Below are 16841 nucleotides of genomic sequence, written 5' to 3'. Positions count from 1 at the left end.
ACATAGAGTCACAGGCCAGGTGCTATGGTTGCTGCTCTGCTCCCCAAAAGGATTAATGCCATCTGCGCTTAGACCAAACCATACGCTCCTTGCGTCATCTGCAAACTCCTTCCCGTACTTTCTTTCGATTTTTCTCCACTGCGACCCGTCAGCGGGTACTCTCAACTTTCTGTCTTTCTTACGGTCTTCTCTGTGCCATCGCATCGCCTTGGCATGCTCTTTGTTTTGGAACAAACGTTTCAACCGTGGTATTATAGGAGCATACCACATCACCTTGGTAGGAATCTTCTTCCTGGGGCGCCAGCCCTCGACATCACCAGGGTCATCGCGGCAGATCTTATAGCGCAATGCACCACATACCGGGCAAGCGTTCAAATCCTCGTACTCACCGCGGTAGAGGATGCAATCATTAGGGCATGCATGTATCTTCTGCACCTCTAACCCTAGAGGGCAGACAACCTTCTTTGCTTCATACGTACTCTCGGGCAATTCGTTATCCTCTGGAAGCATATCCTTTATCATTACCAGCAACTTTCCAAATCCCTTGTCAGATACACCATTCTCTGCCTTCCATTGCAGCAATTCCAGTGTGGTGCCCAGCTTTTTCTTGTCACCTACGCAATTCGGGTAAAACAATTTTTTGTGATCCTCTAACATGCGCTGCAACTTCTTCTTCTCCAAATCACTTGCGCAGTTTCTCTTTGCATCGGCAATGGCCCGACCTAGATCATCAACGGGCTCATCTAATGCCTCTTCTTCAGCTTCTTCCCGCATTGCCGGCTTAGCTTCTTCCCGCATTACCGGCTCAGCTTCTTCCCCCATTGTTGTATCATCGTATTCAGGGAACCCATGGCCAGGATAGCTGTCGTCGTCCTCTTCTTCTTCATTATCTTCCATCATAACCCCTCTTTCTCCGTGCTTGGTCCAAACATTATAATGGGGCATGAAACCGGTCTTAAATAGGTGGACGTGAATGGTTCTTGACGTAGAGTAATTGTGACCATTCTTACAGGGAGCACATGGACAAGGCATAAAACCATCCGCCCGCTTGTTTGCCTTAGCCGCAAGCAGAAAAGTACGCACGCCCTCAACGAACTGGGGAGAGCATCGGTCATCGTACATCCATTGCCGGCTCATCTTCATTACACAACACCGAATAGACCAAATTAATACAAGTTCATACATAAAGTTTGTACAACACTTAAATGCAACAAACAAATAACTCTCTAGCTAAAGCATTTAAATGCAACAACAAATACAATCAAGATCGCAACTAAGGTAACAATGGATCCAACAGCATAATGATACCAAGCCTCACTATCGATGGCATATTTTCTAATCTTTCTAATCTTCAAGCGCATTTTCTCCATCTTGATCTTGTGATCATCGAGGACATCGGCAACATGCAACTCCAATTCCATCTTCTCCCCCTCAATTCTTTTCAATTTTTCTTTCAAGTACTCGTTTTCTCTTTCAAACTAAATTTAACCTCTCGGCAATAGGGTCGGTTGGAATTTCAGGTTCAGATACCTCCTAGAAAAAATTTCTATGTCAACTTGATGGGCATAATTTGTCATAAACACAAAATGCAACTAGTTTTAAAAGAGAATATACATACCACATCCGAATCATAACAAGGACTAGGGCCGACGGGGACGGATATCAAAACCATGGCACTATATGTATAACAAACAACGTACGGGTAAGATAATTATACGAGTAACTATATATCCAAATCACAAACATCAATTTTTATATAAAATTTCATGAACAAGAGGCTCACCACAAGGTGGTGCCGGCGACGGGACGGTGCGGGCGATCGACGGTGGCTACGATGGAGATTTAGAAGGCACTAAGTAAACCACACCTACATATGCAAACTAAGTGTTATTTTTGACCTCAAATTGCATATAAATCAAATACTAGCACATATATATATCCTCCCAAATTACTAAACCCACAAATTAATCACTATATAAACCAATGCAAGAGCTAATCTAGCAATGAGAGATGAAAGGACAAAGTTGCTAACCTTTGTGATCATTTGAATGGATGAGGGCCTTCAAATCTTGACAAATTTTGGGCAAATTTTGTGATGAACTCGAGAGGAAGAAGGGAAGAACAGAGGAGAGGGCCCGAGAGGGGAAAGGGGGAAGAACAGAGTGCTGGTGGACGAAGGGTTTATATAGGACGACCTTTAGTACCGGTTCGTGGCACGAACCGGTACTAAAGGTGCTGGAGGGGCCCCACTCTGGCAACATCCTGCCACCACTCTCATTAGTACAGTTCGTGGCACGAACCGGTGCTAAAGGTTAGCCACGAACCGGTACTAATGAAAGCGGCCCGGCTAGCCGTTGGAACCGGCACTAATGTGCTTCACGATTGACCCTTTTTCTACTAGTGCTAGCCATAGATTCATCAAAATAAGCAAACAACACGCGAAAAACAGAATCTGTAAAAAACAGAGCAGTCTGTATTAATCTGTATCAAACGTAAACTTCTGGAACTCCAAAAGTTCTAACAAATTAGGAAGTCCTGGGTAATTTCTTGATTAATCTACTGCAAATAAAATCAACTGAAAAGCACGTTTCTGTGATTTATGAAAACTAATCTCGTGCGTGCAAAGTTTCTGTTTTTTACAGCAAGATCAAATAACAATCACCCACTAGCAGAAAAAGGGCCATTTGTCCCGGTTCATAAGGCCCATCTGTCCCGGTTGGGGAACCGGGACTAAAGGGTCGTTAATAATGCCCTAGGACTTTAATCCCGGTTCTTATACTAACCGGGACAGATGGGCCTCCACGTGGCCGGTGCTACGAGCCTAGGCAGGAGGCCCTTTAGTCCAGGTTCGTGGCACAAACCGGGACCAATAGGCATCCATGCCTCAGCTGTTCAGGGGCTAGGGTTTTTGTTTTTTTTCTGAAAGGGGGTGGGGTGGGTTTGGGGGTTTTGTATGGTTTGTTAAGGTGTTTCATATATTGTGTCAGGTAGCTAATTAATTAATAGAGAGAAGTGTCCTCTCTTATCTCCGTGCTTGGTCGACGCTACGTACTATACGTATAGAGAGGCCCTCGACACTTTAGCTAGTAAGAAAATGAAGGAAACCATTAAGTACAGAAGTTCGTCATGCATACCGAGAGAAGTGATCGACCTCTCCTTCTCCGAGAGATTGGTCGAACAACAAGTTTTCGTATCATCTATCTAACGCTACTGGCTACATATATATACAATATGTAAGATGTCTTACAATCCCCTAGCATTTGAACTCAAGTTCCACATGGTATTCTCCGGCTTTATTGATGACGTGGTCAAGAAAGAATCCCGCCAATTCCTCTTGAATTGCTTTCATGCGATGTTGTGGTAGGAGTTCATTCCGCATCTTCCACAACTAATTTGAAGAAGGGGGTCAATACATATATATGAATGAGACTCAACCGAAATGATGGTGTAATAAAATGAAATTGTGAATATTATTGCTTACGCACCTCATATTGTCTTTTAGAGTAGCCCCGCTTATCTTTATAAGTCGCGTTGTAGATGAACTCGCACACGTAGTATCCACAGTAATCATTCCCTTGTTCCTGCCACAAGCACTTTACGAGAAATAGAGGTCAATCAAACTGATAATGAAGCATTATAAATGGCATTGATGAAAGTGATCATGACGGTGCTTCAGAGATGGAGATCACAAGCACAAGATGATGATGGCCATATCATATCACTTAAATTGATTGCATGTGATGTTTATCTTTTTATGCATCTTATCTTGCTTTGATTGACGGTAGCATTATAAGATGATCTCTCACTAAATTATCAAGAAGTGTTCTCCCTGAGTATGCACCGTTGCCAAAGTTCGTCGTGCCCAGACACCACGTGATGATCGGGTGTGATAAGCTCTACGTCCATCTACAACGGGTGCAAGCCAGTTTTTGCACACGCAGAATACTCAGGTTAAACTTGACGAGCCTAGCATATGCAGATATGGCCTCGAAACACGGAGACCGAAAGGTCGAGCGTGAATCATATAGTAGATGTGATCAACATAACGATGTTCACCATTGAAAACTACTCCATCTCACGTGATGATCGGTTATGGTTTAGTTGATTTGGATCACGTAATCACTTAGAAGATTAGAGGGATGTCTATCTAAGTGGGAGTTCTTTAGTAATATGATTAATTGAACTTAAATTTATCATGAACTTAGTCCCTGATAGTATCTTGCTTGTTTATGTTGATTGTAGATAGATGGCTCGTGCTGTTGTTCCGTTGAATTTTAATGCGTTCCTTGAGAAAGCAAAGTTGAAAGATGATGGTTGCAATTACACGGACTGGGTCCGTAACTTGAGGATTATCCTCATTGCTGCTCAGAAGAATTACGTCCTGGAAGCACCGCTGGGTGCCAGGCCTGCTGCTGGAGCAACACCAGATGTTATGAACGTCTGGCAGAGCAAAGCTGATGACTACTCGATAGTTCAGTGTGCCATGCTTTACGGCTTAGAATCGGGACTTCAACGACGTTTTGAACGTCATGGAGCATATGAGATGTTCCAGGAGTTGAAGTTAATATTTCAAGCAAATGCCCGGATTGAGAGATATGAAGTCTCCAATAAGTTCTATAGCTGCAAGATGGAGGAGAACAGTTCTGTCAGTGAGCATATACTCAAAATGTCTGGGTATAATAATCACTTGATTCAATTGGGAGTTAATCTTCCGGATGATTGCGTCATTGACAGAATTCTCCAATCACTGCCACCAAGCTACAAGAGCTTTGTGATGAACTATAATATGCAAGGGATGAACAAGACTATTCCCGAGCTCTTCGCAATGCTGAAAGCTGCGGAGGTAGAAATCAAGAAGGAGCATCAAGTGTTGATGGTTAACAAGACCACTAGTTTCAAGAAAAAGGGCAAAGGGAAGAAGAAGGGGAACTTCAAGAAGAACGGCAAGCAAGTTGCTGCTCAGGAGAAGAAACCTAAGTCTGGACCTAAGCCTGAAACTGAGTGCTTCTACTGCAAGCAGACTGGTCACTGGAAGCGGAACTGCCCCAAATATTTGGCGGATAAGAAGGATGGCAAGGTGAACAAAGGTATATGTGATATACATGTTATTGATGTGTACCTTACTAGAGCTCGCAGTAGCACCTGGGTATTTGATACTGGTTCTGTTGCTAATATTTGCAACTCGAAACAGGGACTATGGAATAAGCGGGCACTGGCAAAGGACGAGGTGACGATGCGCGTGGGAAACGGTTCCAAAGTCGATGTGATCGCGGTCGGCACGCTACCTCTACATCTACCTTCGGGATTAATATTAGACCTAAATAATTGTTATTTGGTGCCAGCGTTGAGCATGAACATTATATCTGGATCTTGTTTAATGCGAGACGGTTATTCATTTAAATCAGAGAATAATGGTTGTTCTATTTATATGAGTAATATCTTTTATGGTCATGCACCCTTGAAGAGTGGTCTGTTCTTATTGAATCTCGATAGTAGTAATACACATATTCATAATGTTGAAGCCAAAAGATGCAGAGTTGATAATGAAAGTGCAACTTATTTGTGGCACTGTCGTTTAGGTCATATCGGTATAAAGCGCATGAAGAAACTCCATACTAATGGACTTTTGGAACCACTTGATTATGAATCACTTGGTACTTGCGAACCGTGCCTCATGGGCAAGATGACTAAAACACCGTTCTCCGGTACTATGGAGAGAGCAACGGATTTGTTGGAAATCATACATACCGATGTATGTGGTCCGATGAATATTGAGGCTCGTGGCGGATATCGTTATTTTCTCACCTTCACAGATGATTTAAGCAGATATGGGTATATCTACTTAATGAAACATAAGTCTGAAACATTTGAAAAGTTCAAAGAATTTCAGAGTGAAGTTGAAAATCATCGTAACAAGAAAATAAAGTTTCTACGATCTGATCGTGGAGGAGAATATTTGAGTTACGAGTTTGGTGTACATTTGAAAAACTGTGGAATAGTTTTGCAACTCACGCCACCCGGAACACCACAGCGTAATGGTGTGTCCGAACGTCGTAATCGTACTTTACGAGATATGGTGCGATCTATGATGTCTCTTACTGATTTACCGCTATCGTTTTGGGGTTATGCTCTAGAGACGGCTGCATTCACGTATAATAGGGCACCATCAAAATCGGTTGAGACGACGCCTTATGAACTGTGGTTTGGCAAGAAACCAAAGTTGTTGTTTCTTAAAGTTTGGGGCTGCGATGCTTATGTGAAAAAGCTTCAACCTGATAAGCTCGAACCCAGGTCGGAGAAATGTGTCTTCATAGGATACCCAAAGGAAACTGTTGGGTACACCTTCTATCACAGATCCGAAGGCAAGACATTCGTTGCCAAGAATGGATCCTTTCTAGAGAAGGAGTTTCTCTCGAAAGAAGTGAGTGGGAGGAAAGTAGAACTTGACGAGGTAACTGTACCTGCTCCCTTACTGGAAAGTAGTTCATCACAGAAAACTGTTTCAGTGACACCTACACAAGTTAGTGAGGAAGCCAATGATAATGATCATGAAACTTGACATCAAGATACTACTGAACCTCGTAGATCAACCAGAGTAAGATCCGCACCAGAGTGGTACGGTAATCCTGTTCTGGAAGTCATGCTACTAGATCATGATGAACCTACGAACTATGAAGAAGCGATGGTGAGCCCAGATTCCGCAAAGTGGCTTGAAGCCATGAAATCTGAGATGGGATCCATGTATGAGAACAAAGTATGGACTTTGGTTGACTTGCCCGATGATCGGCAAGCAATTGAAAATAAATGGATCTTTAAGAAGAAGACTGACGCTGATGGTAATGTTACTGTCTACAAAGCTCGACTTGTCGCAAAAGGTTTTCGGCAAGTTCAAGGGATTGACTACGATGAGACCTTCTCACCCGTAGCGATGCTTAAGTCCGTCCGAATCATGTTAGCAATTGCCGCATTTTATGATTATGAAATTTGGCAGATGGATGTCAAAACTGCATTCCTGAATGGATTTCTGGAAGAAGAGTTGTATATGATGCAACCGGAAGGTTTTATCGATCCAAAGGGAGCTAACAAAGTGTGCAAGCTCCAGCGATCCATTTATGGACTGGTGCAAGCCTCTCGGAGTTGGAATAAACGTTTTGATAGTGTGATCAAAGCATTTGGTTTTATACAGACTTTCGGAGAAGCCTGTATTTACAAGAAAGTGAGTGGGAGCTCTGTAGAATTTCTGATATTATATGTGGATGACATATTGCTGATTGGAAATGATATAAAATTTCTGGATAGCATAAAGGGATACTTGAATAAAAGTTTTTCAATGAAAGACCTCGGTGAAGCTGCTTACATATTAGGCATTAAGATCTATAGAGATAGATCAAGACGCTTAATTGGACTTTCACAAAGCACATACCTTGACAAAATTTTGAATCAAAATGGATCAAGCAAAGAAAGGGTTCTTGCCTGTGTTACAAGGTGTGAAGTTGAGTAAGACTCAATGCCCGACCACTGCAGAAGATAGAGAGAATATGAAAGATGTTCCCTATGCATCAGCCATAGGATCTATCATGTATGCAATGCCTTGTACCAGACCTGATGTGTGCCTTGCTATAAGTTTAGCAGGGAGGTACCAAAGTAATCCAGGAGTGGATCACTGGACAGCGGTCAAGAACATCCTGAAATACCTGAAAAGGACTAAGGATATGTTTCTCGTATATGGAGGTGACAAAGAGCTCACCGTAAAAGGTTACGTTGATGCAAGCTTTGACACTGATCCGGACGATTCTAAATCGCAAACCGGATACGTGTTTACATTAAACGGTGGAGCTGTCAGTTGGTGCAGTTCTAAACAAAGCGTCATAGCGGGATCTACATGTGAAGCGGAGTACATAGCTGCTTCGGAAGCAGCGAACGAAGGAGTCTGGATGAAGGAGTTCATATCCGATCTAGGTGTTATACCTAATGCATCGGGTCCAATGAAAATCTTTTGTGACAATACTGGTGCAATTGCCTTGGCAAAGGAATCCAGATTTCACAAAAGGACCAAACACATCAAGAGACGCTTCAACTCCATCCGGGATCTAGTCCAGGTGGGAGACATAGAGATTTGCAAGATACATACGGATCTGAATGTTGCAGACCTGTTGACTAAGCCTCTTCCATGAGCAAAACATGATCAGCACCAAGGCTCCATGGGTGTTAGAATCATTACAGTGTAATCTAGATTATTGACTCTAGTGCAAGTGGGAGACTGAAGGAAATATGCCCTAGAGGCAATAATAAAGTTATTATTTATTTCCTTATAATCATGATAAATGTTTATTATTCATGCTAGAATTGTATTAACCGGAAACATAATACATGTGTGAATACATAGACAAACAAAGTGTCACTAGTATGCCTCTACTTGACTAGCTCGTTAATCAAAGATGGTTATGTTTCCTGACCATGAACAATGAGTTGTTATTTGATTAACGAGGTCATCATTAGTTGAATGATCTGATTGACATGACCCATTCCATTAGCTTAGCACCCGATCGTTTAGTATGTTGCTATTGCTTTCTTCATGACTTATACATGTTCCTATGACTATGAGATTATGCAACTCCCGTTTACCGGAGGAACACTTTGGGTGCTACCAAACGTCACAACGTAACTGGGTGATTATAAAGGAGCATTACAGGTGTCTCCAAAGGTAGATGTTGGGTTGGCGTATTTCGAGATTAGGATTTGTCACTCCGATTGTCGGAGAGGTATCTCTGGGCCCTCTCGGTAATACACATCACATAAGCCTTGCAAGCATTACAACTAATATGTTAGTTGTGAGATGATGTATTACGGAACGAGTAAAGAGACTTGCCGGTAACAAGATTGAACTAGGTATTGGATACCAACGATCGAATCTCGGGCAAGTAACATACCGATGACAAAGGGAACAACGTATGTTGTTATACAGTCTGACCGATAAAGATCTTCGTAGAATATGTAGGAGCCAATATGGGCATCCAGGTCCCGCTATTGGTTATTGACCGGAGACATGTCTCGGTCATGTCTACATTGTTCTCGAACCCGTAGGGTCCGCACGCTTAAGGTTACGATGACAGGTATATTATGAGTTTATGCATTTTGATGTACCGAAGGTTGTTCGGAGTCCCGGATGTGATCACGGACATGAAGAGGAGTCTCGAAATGGTCGAGACATAAAGATTGATATATTGGAAGCCTATGTTTGGACATCGGAAGTGTTCCGGGTGAAATCGGGATTTTACCGGGTTACCGGGAGGTTACCGGAACCCCCCGGGAGCCATATGGGCCTTCATGGGCCTTAGTGGAAAGGAGAAAGGGGCAGCCCAAGGTGGCTGCGCACCTTCCCCCTCCCCTAGTCCTATTAGGACTAGGAGAAGGTGGCCGGCCCCCCTCTCTCTCTTTCCCCCTTGGGAATCCTAGTTGGAATAGGATTGGGGGGGAGTCCTACTCACGGAAGGAGTAGGACTCCTCCTGCGCCCTCCTCCCTGGCCAGTGCCCCCCTCCCCCTTGGCTCCTTTATATACTGAGGCAGAGGCACCCCAGAAACAGACAAGTTGATCCACGTGATCTATTCCTTAGCCGTGTGCGGTGCCCCCTGCCACCATATACCTCGATAATACTGTAGCGGAGTTTAGGCGAAGCCCTGCTGCTTTAGTTCATCAAGATCGTCACCACGCCGTCGTGCTGACGAAACTCTTCCCCGACACTTTGCTGGATCGGAGTCCGGGGATCGTCATCGAGCTGAACGTGTGCTCGAACTCGGAGGTGCCGTAGTTTCGGTGCTTGATCGGTTGGATCGTGAAGACGTACGACTACTTCCTCTACGTCGTGTCAGCGCTTCCGCAGTCGGTCTGCGTTGGGTACGTAGACAACACTCTCCCCTCTCGTTGCTATACATCACATGATCTTGCGTGTGCGTAGGAAATTTTTTGAAATTACTACGAAACCCAACAGTGGCATCCGAGCCTAGGTTATTTATGGTTTGATGTTATATGCACGAGTAGAACACAAGTGAGTTGTGGGCGATATAAGTCATACTGCTTACCAGCATGTCATACTTTGGTTCGGCAGTATTGTTGGATGAAGCGGCCCGGACCGACATTACACGTACGCTTACGCGAGACTGCTTCTACCGCCGTGCTTTGCACACAGGTGGCTGGCGGGTGTCAGTTTCTCCAACTTTAGTTGAACCGAGTGTGGCTACGCCCGGTCCTTGCGAAGGTTAAAACAGCACCAACTTGACAAACTATCGTTGTGGTTTTGATGCGTAGGTAAGATTGGTTCTTGCTTAAGCCCGTAGCAGCCACGTAAAACTTGCAACAACAAAGTAGAGGACGTCTAACTTGTTTTTGCAGGGCATGTTGTGATGTGATATGGTCAAAACATGATGAGATATAAGTTGTTGTATGAGATGATCATGTTTTGTTGAAGTTATCGGCAACTGGCAAAAGCCTTATGGTTGTCTCTTTATCGCATACGATGCAAGCGCCAAATAATTGCTTTACTTTATCGCTATGCGATAGCAATAGTTGCAAGAGCAATAGTTGGCGAGACGACCATGTGACGACATATTGATATAGATCAAGATGATGGAGATCATGGTGTCATGCCGGTGACGATGGAAATCATGACGATGCTTTGGAGATGAAGATCAAAGGCACAAGATGATGATGGCCATATCATGTCACATATTTTGATTGCATGTGATGTTTATCTTTTATGCATCTTATCTTGCTTTGATTGACGTTAGCACTATAAGATGATTCCTCACTAAATTTCAAGATAAACGTGTTCTCCCTGAGTATGCACCGTTGCCAAAGTTCGTCGTGCCTAGACACCACGTGATGATCGGATGTGATAAGCTCTACGTCCATCTACAACGGGTGCAAGCCAGTTTTGCACACGCAGAATACTCAGGTTAAACTTGACGAGCCTAGCATATGCAGATATGGCCTCGGAACAGTGAGACCAAAAGGTCGAGCGTGAATCATATAGTAGATATGATCAACATAGCGATGTTCACCATTGAAAACTACTCCATTTCACGTGATGATCTGTTATGGTTTAGTTGATTTGGATCACGTGATCACTTAGAAGATTAGAGGGATGTCTTTCTAAGTGGGAGTTCTTAAGTAATATGATTAATTGAACTTTAATTTATCATGAACTTAGTCCTGGTAGTATTAGCATATCTATGTTGTAGATCAATAGCTCGCGTTGTTGCTTTCATATGTTTATTTTGATATGTTCCTAGAGAAAATTGTGTTGAAAGATGTTAGTAGCAATGATGCGGATTGGATCCGTGACCTGAGGTTTATCCTCATTGCTGCACAGAAGAATTATGTCCATGATGCACCGCTAGGTGACAGACCTATTGCAGGAGCAGATGCAGACGTTATGAACGTTTGGCTAGCTCAATATGATGACTACTTGATAGTTTAAGTGCACCATGCTTAACGGCTTAGAATCGGGACTTCAAAGACGTTTTGAACGTCATGGACCATATGAGCTGTTCCAGGAGTTGAAGTTAATATTTCAAGCAAATACCCGAGTTGAGAGATATGAAGTCTCCAACAAGTTCTATAGCTAAAAGATGGAGGAGAGTCGCTCAACTAGTGAGCATGTGCTCAGATTGTCTGGGTACTACAATCGCTTGAATCAAGTGGGAGTTAATCTTCCAGATAAGATAGTGATTGACAGAATTCTCTAGTCACCATCACCAAGTTAGTAGAACTTCGTGATGAACTATAATATGCAAGGGATAACGGAAACAACTCCCAAGCTCTTCGTGATGCTGAAATCAACGAAGGTAAAATTAAGAAAAACATCAAGTGTTGATGGTTGAGAAGACCACTAGTTTCAAGAAAAGGGCAGAGGGAAGAAGGGGAACTTCAAGAAGAACAGCAAGCAAGTTGCTGCTCAAGTGAAGAAGCCCAAGTCTGGTCCTAAGCCTGAGACTAAGTGCTTCTACTGTAAAGGGACTGGTCACTGGAAGCGGAACTACCCCAAGTGATTGGCGGATAAGAAGGATGGCAAAGTGAACATAAGTATATTTGATATACATGTTATTGATGTGTACTTTACTAGTGTTTATAGCAAACCCTCAATATTTGATACTAGTTCAGTTGCTAAGATTAGTAACTCGAAACGGGAGTTGCAGAATAAACAGAGACTAGTTAAGGGTGAAGTGACGATGTGTGTTGGAAGTGGTTCCAAGATTGATATGATCATCATCGCACACTCCCTATAATTTCGGGATTAGTGTTGAACCTTAATAAGTGTTATTTGGTGTTTGCGTTGAGCATGAATATGATTTGATCTTGTTTATTGTAATACGGTTATTCATTTAAGTAAGAGAATAAATTGTTGTTCTGTTTACATGAATAAAACCTTATATGGTTACACACCCAATGAAAATAGTTCGTTGGATCTCGATCGTAGTAATACACATAATCACAATATTGAAACCAAAAGATACAAAGTTAATAATGATAGTACAACTTATTTGTAGCACTGCCGTTTAGGTCATATTGGTGTAAAGCACATGAAGAAACTCCATGCTGATGGGCTTTTGGAATCACTTGATTATGAATCAGTTGATGCTTGCGAACCATGCCTCATGGGCAAGATGACTAAGACTCTGTTCTTCGGAACAATGGAGCAAGCAATAGATTTGTTGGAAATCATACATACTGATGTATGTGGTCCGATGAATATTGAGGCTCGCGACAGGTATCATTATTTTCTGATCTTCACAGATGATTTGAGCAGATATGAGTATATCTACTTGATGAAACATAAGTGTGAAACATTTGAAAAGTTCAAAGATTTTCAGAGTGAAGTGAAAAATCATCGTAACAAGAAAATAAAGTTTCTACGATCTGATCGTAGAGAAGAGTATTTGAGTTACGAGTTTGGCCTTCAGTTAAAAACAATGTGAAATAGTTTCACTACTCATGCCACCTGGAACACCACAATGTAATGGTGTGTCCGAACGTCATAACCGTACTTTATTAGATATGGTGCGATCTATGATGTCTCTTACCGATCTACCACTATCGTTTTGGGGTTATGCATTAGAGACAGCTGCATTCACGTTAAATAGGGCACCATCTAAATCCGTTGAGACGACACAGTATGAACTATGGTTTGGCAAGAAACCTAAGCTGTCGTTTCTTAAAGTTTGAGGTTGCAATGCTTATGTGAAAAAGTTTCAACCTGATAAGCTCAAACCCAAATCGGAGAAGTGCGTCTTCATAGGATACCCAAAAGAAAATGTTGGGTACACCTTCTATCACAGATCCAAAGGCAATACATTCGTTGCTAAGAATGGATCCTTTCTAGAGAAGGAGTTTCTCTCGAAAGAAGTGAGTGGGAGGAAAGTAGAACTTGATGAGGTAACTGTACCTGCTCCCTTATTGGAAAGTAGTTCATCACAGAAATCTGTTCTTGTGACTACTACACCAATTAGTGAGGAAGCTAATGATGATAATCATGTAACTTCATATCAAGTTACTACCGAATCTCGTAGGTAAACCAGAGTGAGATCTGCACCAGAGTGGTACGGTAATCCTGTTCTGGAAGTCATGTTACTAGACCATGACAAACTTGCGAACTATGAGGAAGCGATGATGAGCCCAGATTCCGCGAAATGGTTTGAAGCCATGAAATCTGAGATATGATCCATGTATGAGAACAAAGTATGGACTTTGATGGATTTTCCCGATGATCGGCAAGCCATAGAAAATAAATGGATCTTCAAGAGGAAGACAGACACTGATAGTAGTGTTACTATGTACAAAGCTAGACTTGTCGAAAAAGGTTTTTGACAAAGTTCAAGGTGTTGACTACGATGAAATTTTCTCACTCGTAGCGATTCTTAAGTCTGTCCAAATCATGTTAGCAATTGCCGCATTTTTATGAAATCTGGCAAATGGATAAACAAAACTACATTCCTTAACGGATTTAAAGAAGAGTTGTATATGATGCAACCAGAAGGTTTTGTCAATCCTAAAGATGCTAACAAAATATGCAAGCTCCAGCGATCCATCTATGGACTGGTGCAAGCATCTCGGAGTTGGGATATACGCTTTGATAAGTTGATCAAAGGATATAGTTTTATACAGACTTGCAGTGAAGCCTGTATTTACAAGAAAGTGAGTGGGAGCACTACAACATTTCTGATAAGTATATGTGAATGACATATTGTTGATCGGAAATAATGTAGAATTATTATGCAAAGCATAAAGGAGTGTTTGAAAGGAGTTTTTTCAAAGAAAGACCTCGAAGAAGCAACTTACATATTGAGCATCAAGATCTATAGAGATAGATCAAGACGCTTGATAAGTTTTTTCAATGAGTACGTACCTTGACAAGATTTTGAAGTAGTTCAAAATGGAACAGTTAAAGAAAGAGTTCTTGTCTGTGTCATAAGGTGTGAAATTGAGTAAGACTCAAAGCCCGACCACGACAGAAGATAGAAAGAGAATGAAAGTCATTCCCTATGCCTCAGCCATAGGTTCTATAAAGTATGCCATGCTATGTACCAGATCTATTGTGTACCCTACACTGATTGGCATGGGAGTACAATAGTGATCTAGGAGTAGATCACTGGACAGCGGTCAAAATTATCCTTAGTGGAATAAGGATATGTTTCTCGATTATGGAGGTGACAAAAAGGTTCGCCGTAAAGGGTTACGTCAATGCAAGTTTTGACACTGATCTGGATGACTCTATGTCTCGATCTAGATACATATTGAAAGTGGGAGCAATTAGCTAGAGTAGCTCCGTGCAGAGCATTGTAGACATAGAAAATTGCAAAATACATAACGGATCTGAATGCGAAAGACCGTTGACTAAGATTCTCTCACAAGCAAAACATGATCACACCTTAGTACTCTTTGGGTGTTAATCACATAGCGATGTGAACTAGATTACCGAATCTAGTAAACCCTTTGGGTGTTGGTCACATGGTGATGTGAACTATGGGTGTTAATCACATGATGATGTGAACTATCGATGTTAATCACATGGTGATGTGATCTAGATTATTGACTCTAGTGCAAGTGGGTGACTGAAGGAAATATGCCCTAGAGGCAATAATAATGTTATTATTTATTTCCTTATATCATGATAAATGTTTATTATTCATGCTAGAATTGTATTAACCGGAAACATAATACATGTGTGAATACATAGACAAACAGAGTGTCACTAGTATACCTCTACTTGACTAGCTCGTTAATCAAAGATGGTTATGTTTCCTAACCATGGACAAAGAGTTGTTATTTGATTAACGGGATCACATCATTAGTTGAATGATCTGATTGACATGACCAATTCCATTAGCTTAGCACCCGATCGTTTGGTATGTTGCTATTGCTTTCTTCATGACTTATACATGTTCCTATGACTATGAGATTATGCAACTCCCGTTTACCGGAGGAACACTTTGTGTGCTACCAAACGTCACAACGTAACTGGGTGATTATAAAGGAGCTCTACAGGTGTCTCCAAAGGTACTTGTTGGGTTGGCGTATTTCGAGATTAGGATTTGTCACTCCGAATGTCGGAGAGGTATCTCTGGGCCCTCTCGATAATACACATCACATAAGCCTTGCAAGCATTGCAACTAATGTGTTAGTTGTGAGATGATGTATTATGGAACGAGTAAAGAGACTTGACGGTAACGAGATTGAACTAGGTATTGAGATACCGACGATCGAATCTTGGGCAAGTAACATACCGATGACAAAGGAAACAACGTATGTAGTTATGCGGTCTGACCGATAAAGATCTTCGTAGAATATGTAGGAGCCAATATGGGCATCCAGGTCCCGCTATTTGTTATTGACCGGAGACGTGTCTCGGTCATGTCTACATTGTTCTCGAACCATAGGGTCCGCACGCTTAAAGTTATGATGATAGTTTCATTATGAGTTTATGTATTTTGATGTACCGAAGGTTGTTCGGAGTCCCGGATGTGATCACGGACATGACGAGGAGTCTCGAAATGGTCGAGACATAAAGATCGATATATTGGAAGCCTATATTTGGACATCGGAATTGTTCCGGGTGAAATCGGCATTTTACCGGAGTACCGGGGGTTACCGGAACCCCCCGAGGGGTTATTGGGCCTACATGGGACTTGAGGGAGAAGAGAGAACGAGGCAGGAGGTGGCCGCGCGCCCCTCCCCTTCCTAGTCCGAATAGGACAAGGGAAGGGGGGCGGCGCCCCCCCTTTCCTTCCCCTCTTCCTCCTCTTTCCCCCCTTCTCCTTCTCCAACTAGGAAAGAAGGGAGTCCTACTCCCGATGGGAGTAGGACTCCCCCCTGGCGCGCCCCTCCTTGGCCGGCCGCCCCCTCCCCTTGGCTCCTTTATATACGGGGGCAAGGGGGCACCCTAGGACACAGAAGTTGATCTTCGTGATCGTTCCTTAGCCGTGTGCGGTGCCCGCCTCCACGATATTACACCTCGATCATATTATAGCGGTGCTTAGGCGAAGCCCTGCGACGGTTAAACATCAAAATAGTCACCACACCGTCGTGCTGACGAAACTCCTCCCGAAGCTTTGCTGGATCGGAGCCCGGGGTGCGTCATCGAGCTGTACGTGTGTCAAGAACTCGGAGGTGCCGGAGTAACGGTGTTTGGATCGGTTGCACCGGGAAGACGTACGACTACTTCCTCTATGTTGCGTCAACGCTTCCGCTTCGGTCTACGAGGGTACGTAGACAACACTCTCCCATCTCGTTGCTATGCATCACCATGATCTTGCGTGTGCGTAGGAAATTTTTTGAAATTACTAC

Source organism: Triticum urartu, chromosome 7 (genome assembly GCF_003073215.2).
Source record: "Triticum urartu cultivar G1812 chromosome 7, Tu2.1, whole genome shotgun sequence".
Taxonomy (NCBI): domain Eukaryota; kingdom Viridiplantae; phylum Streptophyta; class Magnoliopsida; order Poales; family Poaceae; genus Triticum; species Triticum urartu.
This window is presented reverse-complemented; position numbering follows the sequence as displayed.